This window comes from Megascapheus bottae, unplaced genomic scaffold, assembly GCF_031878675.1.
Source record: "Megascapheus bottae isolate mThoBot1 unplaced genomic scaffold, mThoBot2.hap1 HAP1_SCAFFOLD_40, whole genome shotgun sequence".
In the NCBI taxonomy this organism is placed as follows: Eukaryota; Metazoa; Chordata; class Mammalia; order Rodentia; family Geomyidae; genus Megascapheus; species Megascapheus bottae.
Window position 1 is genome coordinate 708,628 of NW_028327715.1, and position 5,305 is coordinate 713,932.

The 5,305-nt window shown below is 43.3% G+C and overlaps 1 pseudogene; it reads left to right on the forward strand.

The window, feature by feature from the left end:
- The first annotated feature begins 579 nt into the window (after nt 1-579).
- LOC150039281 (2-methoxy-6-polyprenyl-1,4-benzoquinol methylase, mitochondrial pseudogene) lies at nt 580-1,574 on the forward strand (annotated as a pseudogene).
- The last annotated feature ends 3,731 nt before the right edge of the window (nt 1,575-5,305 follow it).

A 5,305-nucleotide genomic window follows, 5' to 3' on the forward strand; every position in this document is an offset into this window, starting at 1 on the left:
TTGATATTGTTAAATGAAATAAATAAGACAGCAAAGGCTAAATACTGGGGAAAAAACCCTATCGCCAGGCACCAGTGGCTCATGCCTGTAATCCTAGCTACTCAGGAGGCTGAGATCTGAGGACTGAGGTTCAAAGCCAGCTGGGGCACTAAAATCCATGAGACTCTTATCTCCAATTAAATGCCAGAAAACCAGAAGTAGCACTGTGGCTCAAGTGGTAGAGCACTAACCTCGAGCTGAAGAGCTCAGGAACAGCACCCAGGCTGAGTTCAAGCCCAACGACTGACCAAAAAAAAAATTCTATTTATTTGAAGCAGGTAACCTAATCACATTCACAAAGACAGAAAATAGAATGGAGATTGCTAGGGGCTGGAAGAGAAACAAAACTTATTACAGAATGGCTATGGGGTGGGGATGGAGCTGGAGCCCATCCCCTGGCTCATGCCAACAAGTACTCTACCACAGACCCACACCTCCAGCCAAAGAGTTAGAGCTCAGAAAAAAAAATAATAATTTTGGAGATGGATAATGGTGATGATTGCACAATAATACGCATATTCTTAATGCCACTTAAAGTGGATGAATGCTCAATGTGTATCAATATATAAAAACTACCATAAGCGCTCCTTGCGCTGTGCTCTGAGGCTCTCCAGCAGCTGGGGAGAGGCGGGAGGTGGGGGGGGCGCGGTGCTTCCGAACTCTTGGCCCCGGGGTCTGCTAGGAGTTTGGCCCTTGTCTCAAGAGAAGCCAGCAATGGAAATGCACTTTGGGTTTGAGACAGTGTTGGAGGAGGAGAAGGAGGGCAAAGTCTATCAGGTGTTTGAACGTGTGACCAAGAAGTATGATGTGATGAATGAAATGATGAGCATTGGTATCCATCGCATTTGGAAGGATCTCCTGCTCTAGAGGATGCACCCACTACCAGGAACCCAAATGCTTCATGTGGCTGGAGGCACAGGTCCGGCTCCTTATCAGAGAAAGCCGAAGAGACAATTAAGGGCCTAGCAAAATTTATCCTGGGAAGAAATTGCCAAAAAGTATGAAAATGAAGAGGATTCCTGGGGTGGTTCCCATGTCATGGTTTGAAACATCAACAGGAGGATGCTGAAGGTTGAGAAAAGGAAAGCCTTGGACCTACAAAACTGGACTTGCATGGGTCCTAGGAGATGCTAGAGAGCTACCATCTGATGATGACAAATTTGACATTTACATCATCGCCAGAATGTCACACACATAGATTGGACACTCCAGGAAGCTGATCAGGTCCTGAAGCCAGGGGTTTTCTTTGTTTGGAGTTTAGCCAAGTGAACAATCCCCTGGTATCCAGGCTTTATGATCTCTACAGTTTCCAGGTCATCCCTGTCCTGGGAGAGGTCATTGCAGGAGGCTGGAAGTCCTATCAGTACCCTGTGAAGAGCATCCAAAAGTTTCCATCTCAGGAAGAGTTCAAGAAGGTGATTGAAGATTCAGGTTTTCAGAAGGTCACTTATGAAAGTCTAACTTCAGGCATTGTAGCCATTCATTCTGGCTTCAAACTTCAACTCCTTTCCCATCAGATGCTAAATCAATACTAGAATTATAGGCTGGTGTGTATAGCTTGATGGTAGAACAAATGCCTAGCACATTTAAGGTGCTAGGTTCAAAACTTATCACCAAAGCAAGGCACAGTGGCTCATGCCTGTAATCCTATTCAGGAGGCTGAGGTTAAGGATCACAGTTTAAAGCCAGCCTGGGTACTAAAGGACATGAGACTATTATTTTCAATTAATCACTAGAAAACAGGAAGTGGGGCTGCAACTCGAGGGGTAGGGCATTAGCCTTGAGCTGAAGAGCTCAGGAACGGCATACAGGCCCAGAGTTCAAGCCCCATAATCGACAAGAAAAAAAAAACTAGCACCAAAACAATAACAAAAGAATTGTGGGGGAAAGGCGGGTAGGGGGCCAGGAGAGTGGTCTAGTGGTAGAGTGCTTGCCTAGATGTATGAAGCCCTGGGTTCGATTCCTTGGTACCACATACACAGAAAAAGCCAGAAGTGGTGCTATGGCTCAAGTGGTAAAGTGCTAGCCTTGAGAAAGCCCAAGGACAGTGTTCAGGCCCTGCGTTCAAGCCCTAGGACTGGAAAAAAACTGTGTACTGACTGAGTAAATGAGTCTATATTTGGGGTTATATTTGTCTTTTTTTTCTTGACCTGGGTGAGAAAATTAAATGTTTTCATCATTCTTTCAGACTTTTACCAACAAAACAAAAACTACCATAAACTGAGTGCTGGTGGCTCATGCCTCCCTATAATCCTAGTTAGTCAAGAGGCTGAGATCTGAGGATCAAAATTCAAAACTAGCATAAGCAGTAAGGTCTATGGGGCTTGAACTCTGGGCCTGGGCTATCCCTGAGTTTAAGGCTAGCGCTCCACCACTTGAGCAACAGTGTCACTTCCAGTTTTCTGGTGATTAATTGGTGATAGGAGTCTCACAGACTTTTGTGCTCAGGTTGGCTCTGAACCATGATCCTCAGATCTCAACCTCCTGAGTGGCAGGATTACAGGCCTGAGCCACCTAGTACCTGGCTTATGAGACATTTTGTCTCCAATTAGCCACTAAAGAACTAGAAGTAGAAATGTGGCTCAAGTGAGAGAGCTTTTTTTGTTCCTAGGGCACTGAGTTTCAAGCCCCAGGACTGGGGTACACACACACACACACACACACACACACACACACACACACACACACTACCATAATCTAGACGTGGTGGCACAGGACTATAGTCCTAATTGGATGAATCATTTGAGCCCAAAAGTTCAAGACCAGCCTAAACATTACAGGACCCTGTCACCAATAGAGAGAAAGAGAAAAAGGTCAACTTCAGGCTATAGCAGGTTAAGAACCATCTCTTCTTATACTTCCTTGTGGCCTTGGTAGGTTAGAAATGCTTAGGTATCACGGAATACTGGGAGCCTGGAAAGGCTACTTGTGGAGTAAGCCTCACTGATTTTTTTCTGTGAAAAAGAAACATTGACTTCAGCCAATTTACTAGTTTATTTTTGTAGTACTGGGTCTTGAATTCAGGATGTCATGTTTACTAGGCAAGTACTCTACCACTTAAACTAGGCTCCCAGCCCAAAGTTTTCCTAAGCCCCTGAGTTCTGGAAGTTCAGTTTGTCACAAGAACATAACCACACTTATACTGACCAATACAATGAGTGACAAATGATAATGAGGGTATCATTATCAGCTTCCTAACTTACTTCAAGAATTCAGTTCTAAGTATAACACTACTTAAAACTCAAACGTGGGCCAGGAGTTTGACTTAGTGGTAGAGTGCTTGCCTAGCATGCACGAAGACCCGGGTTCAATTCCTGGGTACCATATACACAGAAAAAAAGCTGTAAATGGTGCTATGGCTCAAGTGGTAGAGCTCTAGCCTTGAGAAAGCACAAGGACAGCACTCAGGCCAAGTTCAAGCCCCAGGACTGGCAAAAATAAATAAATAAAAACTCAAATATAGCTTTCATTCAATACTGAGAAACACTAGAGGGCACAATTGAGTTGCAGGAAACAAGACAACAGGAAAATATGTATGGAAAATAATTCGCTTGGAAAACAATTGCTTTCTAAGTGACTTGAATACCTTTTCCAACAATTAAAACAGATGTATCATCTTAATTTGACAGCAATATTCTAAATGTAAAACATATATTTACAAACATTAATACTGACAAGGAAAAATTGTTGGAAGGTGTTCTCCATATAAGAAAATGTTTTGCTTTCTAAAATCTTAGCTTTGTTTTCTCCTTGGCTGTTCCTATTTGCCAGCAAAGATTGCTCAGAAGTGAAATCTCCAGGCTGTCTAGCCAGGTTACTTGGAAGAGCTGAGGTTTCTAAGGTTTCCTTATTCTAAGAGGTGACCAGATGTTCCCAGCATCAAGCTGTTACAGGAAGCTCCCCACCCACTCCAAATGGCCTGCTGCTGTTCTCTGCAGACTTCCTTTTCCCGTTTCCGTTTTCTCCTCTTTCTAATTTTTTTCTTCAAAGTCTATTCAGAGGCTGCAGCCAAAACTATCTTCCCCTATTGTGGTCCTCATGACATCACCCCCACTTTCCCTCCCCCACTGCCTTTGAGTTCCTGGTCAAAGTTTTCCTTTATTCCCATGGAACGCTTCCCTGCCTGCCTCTGCTCGTTTTCCTATCACTTATTATTGCTTCTTCTCCCCCAACTGTCTTCTGTTTCCTGGTATTCATTTGGGGATTTTGGGGATTTTTTGTTATTATTGATGTTGTTGTTTTCCTTAGAATTTCAGAGACAAAAACTTCCCCTTTACCTATACCTGACTATATTACCATACTTGTAAAAAACCATTTATATGTATTGCTGCCAGAAAAGGTTTTTTTCTTTTCTTTTCTTTTGAGATGGGACTAGGGCTTAAACTCCAGGCCTAAGTGCTCTCCTTTTGCTCCTTCACTCAAGGCTGGTGCTCTACTTCTTGAGCCAAAACTCCACTTCTGGCTTTTTGCTGCATAAAAATAAACATTTCTTTCCCCAATTAGCTTTGAACTGGGATCCTCAGACAAATCTCAGCTTCCTGAATAGTTAAGAACACAGGCATAAGCAGCAGCACCCAGCTATTACATTGTGTGTGTGGTATGTGTGTGCATGTGTGTGTGTATGCATACACATATACCAATATTGGGGCTGGTACCAATATTCAGGACCTGTGCCCTCTCCCTTAGCTATTGGCTTAAGGTTAGCATTCTACCACTTGAGCCACAGCTCCAGTTCCAGCTTTTTGGTGATCAACTGGACATATGGGTCTCCTGAACTTTCCTGCCTGGGTTAGCTATGAATCACAATCTTCAGATCTCAGCCTTCTAAGTAGGTTGGATTAGATGTGAGCTACCAGAATCGGGCTTGGTTACATTCTTTCTTTTCTTTTCTTTTTGCCAGTCCTGAGGCTTGTACTCAGGGTCTGAGCACTGTCCTTGGGCTTTCTCAAGGCTAGCACATTACCACTTGAGCTGCAGTACCACTTCCAGCTTTTTCTATGTATGTGGTACCAACAAATCAAACCTGGGTCTTTGTGCATGCTAGGCAAGCACTCTACCACTAGGCCAAACTCCCAGCCCTTGGTTAGTTCTTAATCTTCATTTTCCTCACCTTGAAACTTTATGTTAGAATTTCAGACTTTTTCTAGCTGGCATAAATTTTAAAAGATATTTGTCACAAATTTTTCTTCCCCTCCCCCACTTTTTTTTCTGGTTTCATGGCTGGAACTTATTGTTCTTAGCTCAGTGTGTGTGTGTGTGTGTGTGT